This window comes from Podarcis cretensis, assembly GCF_951804945.1.
Source record: "Podarcis cretensis genome assembly, chromosome: 1".
In the NCBI taxonomy this organism is placed as follows: domain Eukaryota; kingdom Metazoa; phylum Chordata; class Lepidosauria; order Squamata; family Lacertidae; genus Podarcis; species Podarcis cretensis.
In genome coordinates this window covers 123,707,003-123,721,826 of record NC_137170.1, presented here as the reverse complement: position 1 = coordinate 123,721,826, position 14,824 = coordinate 123,707,003, and the positions used below count along the sequence as shown (strand labels likewise).

At 41.3% G+C, this 14,824-nt stretch overlaps 1 protein-coding gene across 2 annotated transcripts in view; it reads left to right on the top strand.

Moving 5' to 3' along the window:
- The window catches only part of NEMP2 (nuclear envelope integral membrane protein 2), a 112,183-nt gene that overhangs the window by 56,911 nt on the left and 40,448 nt on the right, over positions 1-14,824 (top strand). The gene's annotated exons all lie outside the window — the stretch shown is intronic.

The following is a 14,824-nucleotide window of genomic DNA, read 5'->3' as shown; positions in this document are numbered from 1 at the left end:
CTGCAATGCAGGAAGATCAGCTAAAGCATCCATGACAGATGGCCTCCCACCGCTGCTTAAAAACCTCCAAGGAAGGAGAGCCCACAACCTCTTGTGGGTGACTGTTCCACTGTCAAACAGTTCTTCCTGTCAGAAAGTTTTTTTCCTGACTGTTTAGTCTAAGGTTACCAGATTTTTTTCAAAGAATCCGGGGGCACTTTTGTCCCCATATGATGTGACTTGTGCCGTTGAACCAATCACGCAACATTCATTCCCTACTAATAAATCTACAACACTTAAAATATAAATCCGGGGACATTAAATTAAATCTGGGGACGGATTTTGCCTGGCACAGATTTGTAAATCCGGGGACTGTCCCCGGGAAATGGGGACATCTGGTAACCATTGTTTAGTTCAAAACTCCTTTCTTGTAACTTGAAGCCATCAGTTCAAGTCCTACCATCCAGAGCAGGAGAAAATAAGCTTGCTCCCTCTTTCATGTGACAGCCCTTAAGATATTTGAAGATGGCTATCATATCTCCTCTCAGTCTCCTCTTTTGCAGGCTAAACATACCCAGCTCCTTCAACCGTTCCTCATAAGGTTTGGTTTCCAGACCCTTGATCATCTTGGTTCTAGCCTGTCAACACCCTTCTTAAATTGCAGTGCCCAGAATTGGACACAGTATTCCAGGTATACTCTGCCCAAGGCACAATAGAGTGATACTATTACTTCCCTTATGGGACACGGGTGGGGCTGTGGGTTAAACCACAGAGCCTAGGACTTGCCGATCAGAAGGTCGGCGGTTCGAATCCCCATGACGGGGTGAGCTCCCATTGCTCGGTCCCAGCTCCTGCCAACCTAGCAGTTTGAAAGCTGCAAGTAGATAAATAGTTACCGCTCCAGCAGGGAGGTAAATGGCGTTTCCATGCGCTGCTCTGGTTTGCCAGAAGCGGCTTAGTCGTGCTGGCCACATGACCCGGAAGCTGTACACCAGCTCCCTCGGCCAATAAAGCGAGATGAGCGCCACAGCCCCAGAGTCGGTCACGACTGGACCTAATGGTCAGGGATCCCTTTACCTTTATCTTTATTACTTCCCTTGATCTGGACAGTAGACTTCCATTGATGCAGCCTAGAATACAGTTAGCTTTCTTTTGGCGTCATACTTATGGTCCTTCTAGCACCTGGTTAAGATGCTTCTGTTCAGCCAAGCTCTTACTTTACTGGTCTTTAAGAAGAAATTTTTGTTTCAATGGTTCTTGTACTTATTTATGTATTTTAGGCATATTTACTAGGGAAATATGCTCCGTTGAAGACTGTGGACCATGCATAGGATTGCATTGTTAATTGTTTTACTGCATTGTTTTACTGCATCTGTTTAACTGGAAATGTGTTGTTTAATATTTCATTTTATTAAATTGTCTTTAAGGTGCTCTGAGCACCTTTAAATAAAAAATAAATCAGAAAAGTGGAGCAGGAGGAGGATACATAATTCAATTTGCAACTGTGGCAGATTAAGCCCGGTGTGAGAATTTCCGTATTTATATTCCTGTACTTTGAAGTCTTCATTTTGAATACTTGGAACAGACTTTGTTTTACTTCAATGTATCAGCTTCCCCGGCAGCTGCCTTCTTTAGATAAGTGTGTGTCTTACCTAAGAAACAGGATATGCGGGGATATTGATTAAAAATATATATATTCCAAACCAAGTTATTTTATTTTACTAAGCAGGAATTAATAATAATAATAATAATAATTTTACTATTTATACCCTAAAGTTTCCCCAGCGGACTCCTTAAAGATGAACCTACGCTCAGCCAAAAGCCTTATCGAGCAAAGATTAGCAGACATTGAAAATCAACACAACCTCTCCAGGGGTGGGGGTGTCTGCCCCCCCAGGTATCACGGAATAACCCCACCACTTGGCCTTCCATCATACATGTCAACTCTTTCATCTGTACCACACCGACTTGCATTTATTCGTGCAAGGTTCAATGTTTTTCCATCAAACCTGCTGAGCCACAGATTTTCCAAGGGTTTGGTGTCTCCGCTATGCGAGTGTGACGGGAAAACAGTTGAATCTCTTCCACATATAATGTTCAACTGTCCCTTACATAGCATAGCTAGGACTAAATTCCTGGGTCCTGCTTTACTGCGCTTGGTTGGCAGGCCTGTTGAGTCACATGCCGCACTGCTTTTGCAGGATACAGATCCTTCTGTAACTCTGCAGGTGGCGAGATTCCTGAATGCGGTTATCTCACACACAAAAACCACCAAAAAACAACAACAACAACAAAAACTAATCGGACAGTTATGATGAGAGTGCATGATGGATCTCGTCTCCAGTTCTCCTTTTTCTGTGAACCGTCCCTTGGATCTTTCCGGGCCCCAAGCTGTTATTTGTCACTGTTCAATGACCCACCCTTGCATCGTGGTGTTCCCCTTCTGTTGTTAGATGTATTGGTTTTTTATGCTTCTGTGCTTTTATGTTTGTACATATTTTATGGGCTAATAGCCGTAAATAAATTTGAATGAATTTATACCCTAAAGTACAAAATAAAAAGGAAATCGGTACAGTCATATAGCATCATGGCACTGTTTACATTTTGATAGCAAGCCTTGACTTTAATATAGGTTACAGAAATAATAAGGGGTCCTTCCAGGTATGGCTCCCCACCTGTGGAATGCCAACTTCTTTTCGGCACCAGGTAAAGAATTGCCTTTTTCTCCAATTTTTAGATGGGCTGTGTTGATTCTGTTGTATTGTGAGTGTGCTGCACAGCTTTCTATGACTGTTCTTGGAATGGAATGCTATTATTATTATTATTATTATTATTATTATTATTATTATTATTACCCATCCTTGTCCCTGGATGAGTTACAGCAATTTAAAAATTCTGTTTATGTTTTTAAATGTAAGTCATTTGGGGACCTTGTAGGTAGCAAGCAACTAATAAGTTTAATTATTGTTAATAGTAATAATAGCAACACGTAAAAAATATATGATGGCATACCAGACCCACAACCACAAAGACGTTTCCCATAAAGATAAAACGGTAAGTTGCAATGCATTTTCCAAATGTTATCACATTTCCTTTTTCATGTCCCAGCCTGATTACAATTAATGCAGCGATTTTCTTTGACTTTGATTAAGCCCCTATTTTTACCATTAAAGCGGGGTAAGTTTAGCAACATTTAGTGGAGACAGATAAAATACAAACAATTGCTACTTTAGAAACCATATGTGGCTAGACGTTACAAAGATGTGCTATCAAAAATCTCAAGTGCTAATTAATTATACTTCCTGATATGTGTTTGGAATAAAGTGGGATTTCACATTTCTCTCGCTTTGAAAAACTGGCTCGTGAGTTTGAAAATAGCCGAGGAGCTTCAAGTCGCTTATCTGAGAAGAAGGAATCTTGGCAGAAGCAAGAACTTGCTGGTCTGTCGTGCAAACTGTTTCTCTTTAACAAGGTCAGAATAAGTATTTCAAAGCTTTCATTATTTGTGCAAGAATAGATGCTGTGTCTGGTTTGGGTTTAGGGGATTTGGGCGTCTGAGTTAATCTGACACCTGCTTTGAGACTGTCTACCATTTTCCTGCCAAACAAGCTGGAAAAACCTGTCACACAACATACAGAACAGGTTACAAAAACAAAGCCTCACCCTGAATATTTATATTTTATTTTTTCCCAAATTTATTTATTTGATTTTCCATAGAAAAATTTACGCTCACACCACAACATATTATATAAAAACAGGATTCTCACAAATTCTCTGAACTTCCCTCCTCCCCTTTATGGTTCTTTTTGTTAAACCTTTCTTACTGCATCTTTTAATAGTCCAAAATTTTATATCTCCATTATATCCATAGTCCTTGTCAGTGCTTTTTTTCTAGGTGGACGCATACCTCTAAACATTTTGTGAATCTTTGTACTTTTGTCCATCTACTGTATTTGTTTTTCTCGATTTGAACTATAAAATGGTGATTTTCTTAAGTCAAAATGAGAGTGCCCCTAAACATATTTTTTAGGGGAAAAGCACTCGTTCTTGTTACATTACAAGTGTTATTGCAATCCCGCTAACAATTTTAACTGTTTACAATTGTCTTTAAGGTAAGTTATAAATTTCCCCCATTCTTTATTAAAGTTTTGGTCTTCCTGATTTCTGATTTTTCCAGTCATTTTTGCCATTTCGGCATAGTTCATCAACTTGATCTGCCATTCTTCTCTGGTAGGGACTTTGTCTTCTTTCCATATCTCTCTCTCTCTCTCTCTCTCTCTCTCTCTCTCTCACTGAATACTTATATTTTAACTTATAAGAGCCTCATTCTTCCAAAATGGTTATTATTTATTGACAATAGCTTCCTGACTTTGTCTTAACCTGCATAACCTAGTTGGATTGTTATTCTACAGGTTAAAGTTTTCCACAGAGATGAGGGACCTGCAGGCGTTTCAGATGTTGTTAGACTATGGTTTTTATCGCCCTTCACCATCAGCCAAGCTGGCTGGGCACTAATAGGAATTACAATGAAACTGTTATAAGAAAAACTGCTTCCTTTCCCTTCTAGGGTATTGCAGTGCCCGTATAGTATAGAGTCCTTAGGTGGGTTCCCTATCGGTAGGAGAAAACAGAGGCCAACCAGAGTATATTGAGAAGCAAAGCGGCTAGCAAGCCTGATCTTTATTAAAGGAACTGTTGCAACAGGGTCCCCACTCATCATGCGCAGTAGAGAGGAGAACCCTGAACAATGGTGCGCAAGCCCTTATATAGACTTTTGAAATTGCCCACCCTGTAGCCCAAGACCCCCCCTCCCTGAAACATCATACATACATCACAGAAGGAGGCGGTCTGCAGCAGAAATCCTGCCTGCCAGTATACCTGATAATGGTCACTGACTGCATTACCTGGGCAGCCTGGCCATTCTTTTGTGATGGTTAATACTTCAGTTCCTGAATCCAGGTCACAGGCTCACCCTATTCATGCACAAATACGCCCTTAAGACAGGATTTGCGAGGAAAAAGACAATGGGAAGGCTTTCCCCATTTGCCTCCCTTACTGCAGAGCAATATTTGTGCCATTGGGAGAGTCAAAATGGCTTCAGGATTGCTCTCCCATACCATTTCAGACACATAGGTCATATATTTAGATATGTATGCATTTGTGAATATTAATCCTGTATTTGAGACCTTAAAATTCTTATAACAAAATCTAGACGTCCACAGTTCCACCACCTCTGTCAATATAGGGATGATATAATAGTGAAGTCCCACCCCCTTAAATGTGTCCCTTACTTTCAATAAACCTGAAACCACTCTGCCTTTTGAGAGAATAGAGTAAAATATTGAGAAGTAAATAAAAGAAATTTGTCAGGAACAGCTAATCAACTGCAACAATCAGAAGGAGACTTCTGGTTTGTTAACTAGGCTGAAGTGACCTAATCATTTGGTCTTTATGTCCACCTCCTCAAATACACTTTATCATGATTTCCCCCTCGGCATTTGCTGACACGAAGAGGGAAGTGTTATTTTCCGACACCCATACAAGTACTGTGGGACAGATTGCCAAAAGTTCAATATGTGGGGGATATTTTTGTATCTCAAAGCCTCATTTCCACCCATGCAATTCAGCGACGTCGGAGATGTTTTGTGCCCAATTCCATGCGCCTTTCGTGCTTGCTTGCTTTGTTTTTACAGTTTGTGACTCCTGACACGGTGGTACTTCTGTCGAGCGGCGCTGAACTTCCTGCCTCGCTGTTTTTCATTCCTAAATGTTTGCACTTTGCTATCAATGCAATCTGCAGTAACTGTCAGAGAGCTCTCAATTAAGAGGAAAATGTAGCTCTAGGGGACGGTGGCCTATCAAGAAGGATTAGAAGGCTTTGCCTGAATTCCAAGGCAGGAGCTCCATCAAGCAGTTTATAATAGCTGTAGGAAACTGGCTTGTGTCTGTACAGAGTTCCTTGATAAACAGGCTTCTAAAAGTAGCAGGAGAGCCTTAAGAGTTGATTCTTCTCCAATAGGAACAGAAAACATTACAGCAGGGATGAGGAACTTGCGGCCTCTCAGAAGTTGTGGGACTACAACTTCCATCATCCCTGATGATTGGCCATGCTATAACTAATTTTGGACTCACAGCTGTCCATGGAGGCACAGGTCAATTCTGTGTCCAGGGCAGCTGTCTACCAGCTCCATCTGGTACGCCACCTAAGATCTTACCTGCCTGTGGACTGTCTCAACAGAGTTTTCTCTAGTTATCTCCCACTTGGACTACTGAAATGTGCTCTGCGTGGGGCTACCTTTGAAGGTGACCTGGAAACTACAACTAATCCAGAATGCAGCAGCTAGGCTGGTGCCTGGGAGTGGCCACCGAGACTATATAACACCGGTCCTGAAAGACCTACATTGGCTCCCAGTACATTTCTGAGCACAATTCAAAGTGTTGGTGCTGACCTTTAAAGCCCTAAACGGCCTCGTCCCAGTATACCTGAAGGAGCGTCTCCACCCGTCATTCAGCCCAGACCCTGAGGTCCAGCTTTGAGAGCCTTCTGGCAGTTCCCTTACTGCGAGAAGTGAGGTTACAGGGAACCAGGCAGAGGGCCTCCTTGATAGTGGCACCCATCCTGTGGAATGCCCTCCCATCAGATGTCAAGGAAATAAATAACTATACAACTTTGAGAGGGTATCTGAAGGCAGCGCTGTATAGGAAATGTGTAATGCTTTGTTATGTTTTTATATACAGTGGTGCCCCGCAAGACGAATGCCTCGCAAGACGGAAAACTCGCTAGACAAAAGAGTTTTCCGTTTTGGAGTTGCTTCGCAAAACAAATTTCGTATGGGCTTGCCCAGTGAGCTGAGCGAGGTACAAATGATGATGATGATGATGATGATGATGATGATGGTGATGATGATGATGATGATGATGGATGGGGACTGAGGCAACATCTGCCTCAGATTTCCCAGCTCAGCATGAGAGCTTCAATAGCAGTACTCTCTATTTTTCCATGTAATATGGACTTAGGAGCCCTGTTCCTTGGTGGGTTAGTTACTTCCACACCTTAGTCAAACTCTTGTGCACAAGAAATGAACAATTGTTTCTTCTTATAGGTTCTGAATTATCCAAACAATGACTAACATCAGTGCAGGTAAGAAAAGAAAATACTTTAAATTTTTATAATCTACAATACTATGTTATTTATCTTATAGTACAGTGCATTGATTATTGCTTTCATTTTACGGATCAATGGTCTCGTTAGATAGTAAAATTCATGTTAAATTGCTGTTTTAGGGGTTGTTTTTAAAAGTCTGGAACAGATTGATCCATTTTGCATTACTTTCTATGGGAAAGCGCGCCTTGGTTTTGGAATGCTTTGGTTTTGGAACAGACTTCCGGAATGGATTAAGTTTGAGAACCAAGGAGGCGGCGCGAACGGCAATGGCGGTCCTCTTCCTTCTGTGAAGAGGAAGCTCCGTGGGAAACGGGTCGTCCGCTACGGCGAAGCGGAGACCCACGTTGGAAACCCACAGGCAGCAAAAGCCTGTGGTCTCGGGACCCGGCGGGCGCCAGAAGCAACCCCTGAAACGTTGAAGGAACCCCGTAAGGGGCTCCGGAGCGGGGAGGGGGTAGCGGCGCTGTGGGTCGTTTCGCAAGCTACGGAGTGAAGCCGCGCTGCTGCTGCCGGTGAGCGCTGACCTCTTTTCCTGAAACTTCTGATTTGGAAAAGCAACAATCTGTGAGTAAAGAGGACTTTACAAAATTTGAGACTAAAAATTATTGAATTTGGCTGAAAGCGGAGCGACGTAAAACAGGAAGTCCGTCTTCCGCTGTCACTGAACTTCAAAGCAAAGAGCTGGAGGAGTGGAGGCAAAGAAAGAATTTTTAACTTAATCGATCTGAGCAACCGTTGAACTTTTTTGTAAGCAAAATAAGGACTTTAAGCACTTGATTTTATGTTCCTTACTTGCATCGTGATACCTTTCTTCTATCGGAAATATAATTTGAGTAAGAAACCCAGGTTCTGGAGCTGCCTGAGTAACTGAGCTGTCAGTCTGCAGATTTGGTTACTTTGAATTAAAAATTGCAACAATCTGAGGGAGTTTGGACTTGCTACTTTGAAGCATCATTTGAAATACCAGTTTGCACTGTTTGAAACAATGTGGCTGTTAATACTAACTCTGCTTAAAACCTGCTATTGAAGGTTCCGGGACTTTAAACTTGATTTTAGCAATTTTACCAGAATTGATCTCTTCCCTAAAGACATTTTATGCTCCCCCTAGAGGATTCGGGATTTACAGCAGTGACATTATTTTACTTTCCTTTCCCGGCCTCCTGTTTGACTGTTACCATCTGGGCTGTTGTTTTCTCATGGGAACAACTCAGCTTGACCTTGACTTTTAGATAACTCTGGAATGAGTGGCGCAAGAAAAAAGGGACCAAAAACTAGACAAACAACTTTAACAACTTTAACCGCAGCCTCTCAGGCACGCAGATCATCTGTGCCTACTCTGCCTTCAGAAGAAGAAGCTGCTTCTCGGCCACAAGCAGGGAAGGGAGAAACTGAGCAATTACAACTGGAAGATATGGCCTCAGGAGCAACTTCTTCTATTTTAGAGAAAATCTACGAAAAACTGGAATCTTTGGACAAGAGAGTAGAATCTCTGGATAAGAAAGCTGATGAGCAAACAGCTAAAATTGATCAAAACACAGAATGTTTAAATAGATTAACTGGACAAGTATCACAGAACGTACAAGCAATTGGAGAACTGACGGAGGCCACGGCAGAAAATCGGAAATTGGCTGAGGATACTAGCCAAAGACTGGGAAATTTGGAACAAGAGGTAAGACCACTCAGCAAACAAGTAGGTGAAAACCAGACCTACCTTTCCATGATAGAACTGCGGAACCGGGAGAGTAACCTTAGGATAAGGTCGATACCAGAAGCGGAAGAAGGCAACTTAGCTGAGTTCCTGACTAAAGAGTTTTCCAAGTTTTGGAATTTAGAGGAAAAGGACTTTAAAATCGTATCAGCCTTCAGGCTTGGAAGACTTGTAAAGAAAGAGAAGCCCAGAGACTGTTTGATAACATTGAGATCAAAGGAGGAAAGGGATAAGATTTTGGGCCTACACTACGGAAAGTCACTGGACATTTTGGATAGAAGAATTGAAATTTACAAGGACATCCCTAAACAACTGTTGGATCTTAGATCTGACTATCTTGAACTGGTCAAATTGTTGAGGAGCAACTCAATTATCTTCAGGTGGGAATTTCCCCAAGGAGTATCTTTCACTTTTAGAGGGAAGAAGGTTAAAATCAGAACATTGGAAGACAGAGATAAATTTTTGACCACATATGGAGAGGACCTTCAAAAGGGAATTGAACTACCCTCTGGGCCTGGAGCACCAGCGGTACCTGCACCCTCGGAACCTGAAGATCCAGTGAACAAGACACCACCCCCAGGAAAATAATCAGACTAATTCAGGATGTCTCTGCAACTCTTGAGTTGGAATATAAATGGCTGTAACATCCCAGAAAAAAGGAGGAAAATTTTTCACATATTAAAAAAGGAACAATTGGATATCATTTGCCTACAAGAAACACATGTGACTAGGCTCCACAGAAAAGTGTTAATAAATAAAAGACTTGGCCAGGAATTTATATCTTCGGACAGAGTAAAGAAGAGAGGCGTGGTGATATATGCAAAAGAGAGCCTGTCACCCAAATTCTTATTTAAAGATGAACATGGAAGAATTTTAGCAATTGAGATACAACATCAAGGAGAGAAGATTTTGTTATTAGGAATCTATGCACCAAATGAAGGGAAATCGGAATTTTACAAGAAGTTGCATGAGACAATGCTGGATTATCTGGACTATGACAACATCATTATGATGGGAGATATGAACGGGGTCGTATCAACTAACATGGATAAGTCACAAAGCCAAAATGTTACAAAGGACGGCAGACTACCAAAGACTTTTTTTGAAATGAGAGACAATATGGACTTAATTGACATTTGGAGAACGAAGAACCCCTTGGGAAGAGAGGGAACATTCTTCTCTGAAGCCCAGCTGACTTGGACAAGAATCGACCAAATATGGATAACTAGAGGTCTGGCACCCAAGGTCAGAAAGGTGGAAATCTGCCCAAAGACCTGCTCCGACCATAATGCAACGAAGATGGACATGACACTACTACCAACCGGCTCCTTTAGATGGAGGATGAATGACAATTTGTTTAGAGATCAGGAGATTGTTGAGAAGGCCCAAAAAGCCTTGAAGGACTATTTTGAGATAAACATGAACACTACGGTGGAAAAAAGAACTATCTGGGACGCAAGTAAGGCTGTAATGAGGGGGTTCTTGATACAACAGAATGCTGTAAAGAAAAGGATACAAAATGAGAGGAAAGACAAGATATTGGAGAAAATCAAAGAATTGGAGAAGAAGTTAAGATCAAATCCGAAGTCACAGCCGACCTTGAGAGAAATCAAACTTCATCAAGCACAATATTCTAAATTGATAAACCAGGAAATAGAGTGGAAGATTAAATTAATGAAACAAAAAACTTTTGAATCTGCAAATAAATGTGGGAAACTGCTAGCTTGGCAGTTGAAGAGGAGACAAAAACTAAACACAGTCACAAATTTAGAAATTGAAGGAAGAAATATTCAGAACCCTGTGGAGATCAGAAAGTGCTTCCAGAGATATTTCAAAAGATTATATACTCAAGGGCCACAAGATGAGGTTGAGATTAAACAATTTTTGGAAAAAAATGGACTAACAAAATTGTCACAAGAAAATAGATCAATCCTGAATTGCAAAATAACACGACAAGAGATTGAACAAGCCATTCAGAACATGCAATTGGGCAAATCCCCAGGGCCAGATGGGCTGACCTCCAAGTACTACAAGACATTAAAAGACTATCTGATACAACCACTGATGGAGGTCAGCAATGAAATTATGGAGGGGAAGAAGGCGCCGGAATCGTGGAAAGAAGCTTTTATCACATTGATACCAAAACTGGAAGCTGAAAAGACACAACTTAAGAACTATCGTCCCATCTCCCTTTTAAATGTGGATTACAAAATATTTGCAGATGTTTTGGCAAGTAGATTCAAAAAAGTATTAAATGAAGTAATTCATAAAGACCAGGCAGGCTTTCTCCCAGGTAGACACCTGTTTGCTAACACAAGGAATATCATTGACATTCTGGAACTTTTGCAAACAGACATAAATACAAAAGCAGTGTTAATTTTTATAGATGCGGAGAAGGCCTTTGACAATATCTCTTGGAAATTTATGAAGGGAAATTTAAAAGAAATGGGAGTGGGACGGGGTTTTGAGAATGGGATTGATGCAATATATTCAGAACAAAAAGCTAAATTGATAGTTAACAATGTGGTTACAGAAGTGTTTAAAATTGAAAAAGGAACACGACAAGGCTGCCCCATTTCCCCTCTGCTATTTATTTCGGTTCTGGAGGTGCTCTTGAATATGATCAGAGGGGACCGGTTGGTGGAAGGAATCCAGGTCGGAGCGAAACAATACAAACTTAAAGCTTTTGCAGATGACCTAGTCTTGACCCTGCAGGAGCCAGAATCTAGTACGAAAAGAGTGTTACAATTGATTCAAGACTTTGGTCGGGTGGCGGGATTTAAATTAAACAAACAGAAAACTAAGGTGCTGGGAAAAAATTTGACAGATACAGAGTCAGAACGGTTTCAGAGAGAGACAGAACTAACTGTGGTTAAAAAAGTAAAGTACCTAGGGGTAAACATAACAGCAAAAAATCTGAGTCTTTTTAAGGATAACTATGAAAAATGTTGGTCTGAAATTAAAAGAGACTTAGACAGTTGGACAAAATTGAAACTTTCTTTGTTAGGCCGAATTGCTGCTATTAAGATGAATGTATTGCCAAAAATGTTGTTTTTGTTTCAAACACTACAGATTGTGGACAAGACGGAGTGCTTCCGGAAGTGGCAGAGAGACATCTCTAAGTTTGTCTGGCAGGGCAAAAAGCCCAGAATTAAGTTTAAGATATTAACTGATGCGAAAGAAAGAGGGGGCTTTGCCCTGCCAGACCTAAAGTTGTACTATGAGGCCGCAGCTTTCTGCTGGCTAAAAGACTGGCTACTTCTCGAGGACACTGACGTTCTGGATCTGGAAGGTTTTAACAATGCTTTTGGTTGGCATGCATACTTATGGTATGACAAGGTTAAGATTAATAAGGCCTTTAAGAATCATATTGTCAGAAAAGCAGTGTTTAATGTCTGGACAAAATATAAAGACTTATTGGAAAATAAAACTCCAAGGTGGCTTTCACCGCTGGAAGCTAAGGCCCGAAAAAGACCCATTATGGAGGCCAAATGGCCAAAATATTGGGAAATACTAGAAAAAGATGGAGACAATTGGAAATTGCAGAGTTTGGAGAAAATGAAGGATAAAGTGCGAGACTGGTTACACTACGCTCAGATTAAAGAAGTTTTTAAAAATGACAAAAAGTTAGGGTTCCAGGTGGAGAAATCGAAGTTGGAAACAGAACTGTTAGAGCCTAAGACTAAGGTACTCTCAAGAATGTATAACTTGCTGTTAAAATGGAATACACAAGATGAAATGGTTAAATCGGCTATGATAAAGTGGGCACAGGACATTGGGCACAACATTATGTTTGAGGACTGGGAAAGGTTGTGGACCATTGGGTTGAACTTCACTGCATGTAATGCTTTGAAGGAAAATGTAATGAAAATGATATATAGATGGTACATGACTCCAGTTAAACTTGCCAAAATATACCATTTGTCTGATAACAAATGTTGGAAATGTAAAGAAAATGAAGGAACATTCTTTCACCTCTGGTGGACTTGCCCTAGAGTGAAGGCTTTCTGGGAAATGATATATAATGAGCTGAAAAAGGTATTTAAGTATACCTTCACTAAGAAACCAGAGGCCTTCCTTTTGGGTATTGTCAGCCAGAAGGTATTAAGGAAGGACCGAACATTTTTTATGTATGCAACAACAGCAGCAAGGATACTTATCGCTAAGCACTGGAAAACCCAAGATCTACCCACACTGGAAGAGTGGCAGATGCAGCTGATAGACTATATGGAACTAGCCGAGATGACCGGCAGAATCCGAGACCTGGGAGAAGAGAAAGTTGAAGAAGACTGGAAGAAATTTAAGATTTATTTTAAAAAGCATTGTAATTTGGTTGAATGTTAAGAAGGATGCTAGATCATAAATAATTGAGCACCACTAAACTAGATGGAATTAGGATGACAAGTGAGATTGAGGAAAAAACATAAACCTTTGGGAGAAATATTAGATTATATTTTAAATGAATGGGATACAAGAATGTAAACAAGATGATAAATTGCAGGTAAGAATTGACAATGATGCAAGTGGGAGCGGGAGACGTGAGGGAGTCCAATGAAGCTAAGAAAATATGTTATGATATATGTTTCATTGTTTTTTATTTCTGCATTTATGTTTAAAAATTTTAATAAATATATATATAAAGGTAAAGGTAAAGGTACCCCTGCCCGTACAGGCCAGTCTTGACAGACTCTGGGGTTGTGCGCCCATCTCACTTAAGAGGCCAGGGGCCAGCGCTGTCCGGAGACACTTCCGGGTCACGTGGCCAGCGTGACATCGCTGCTCTGGCCAGAGCCAGAGCCAGAGCCGCACACGGAAACGCCGTTTACCTTCCCGCTAGTAAGCGGTCCCTATTTATCTACTTGCACCCAGGGGTGCTTTCGAACTGCTAGGTTGGCAGGCGCTGGGACCGAACGACGGGAGCGCACCCCGCCGCAGGGATTCGAACCACCGACCTTTCGATCGGCAAGCCCTAGGCGCTGAGGCTTTTACCCACAGCGCCACCTGCGTCCCTAATATATATATATATATATATATAAATAAGTTTGAGAACCAAGGTACCACTGTATGTTTCTTGTCCATTGTAACTATTCTGAGTTTTCGAACACCTGGCAAAAAAGCTCTTTATCACCCTCACCTGGTAGTTAATGGAAGAGAAGCTTGGGCATCTTCACTGCACATTGCACAGCAATGAGTGACTCACGCATTCTCTGTTTAAAGTGCATATCTGCTACCCTCTGTGACCCACATGGGTGGAAATAATCCTGGCACTGATAAACGCCCATGGCTTGTAGGACAACCTGTGGGGGTTTGTGAAAGTGATATTTACCAAGCTGGCAAGTTATTTTAATCCTAATGAACAGGAACAATCCACAAACATTTTCAAGGCAGATTTGAACATGATGAGAAAGTGGAACGATCTCCAAAAAGAAAGGAAGTGCTAAGAATCATACGTACCACAGGCAGGTTACATCTGGAGGGCCATATCTGACCCATCTCAGTTTTAAAATTGATTTTGAAGTTAGGATTTCCAGCTTTTCAGACAGCCACTATAGCTGTGCCCTTCACAGTGGGTTGCAAACATATTGCAGGTGATATTTTATCTCCATGCAGTGAGTGAAAAGATTTACCTGCTGATTTGTGAAGATCGAACTACTGCTAAATGCAGGAGAGCTGGCCAGGCTCTGTCCATTTGGTAACTTTACTCGAAACTATTTATTTGTGAAGCTCCTCTTGGCCCTGGCAAATTATAATTACAGATAATATCCCATACTCTCAAAAGACACGACAACATTAAAGAGGTTTTTTTCTTCCAACAGCATGTGCTAGGCTGCATTTGTTTAATTTAAACTTAGGTAAAGGTAAAGGGACCCCTGACCATTAGGTCCAGTCGTGGCCGACTCTGGGGTTGCGGCGCTCATCTTGCTTTATTGGCGTACAGCTTCCGGGTCATGTGGCCAGCATGACTGAGCTGC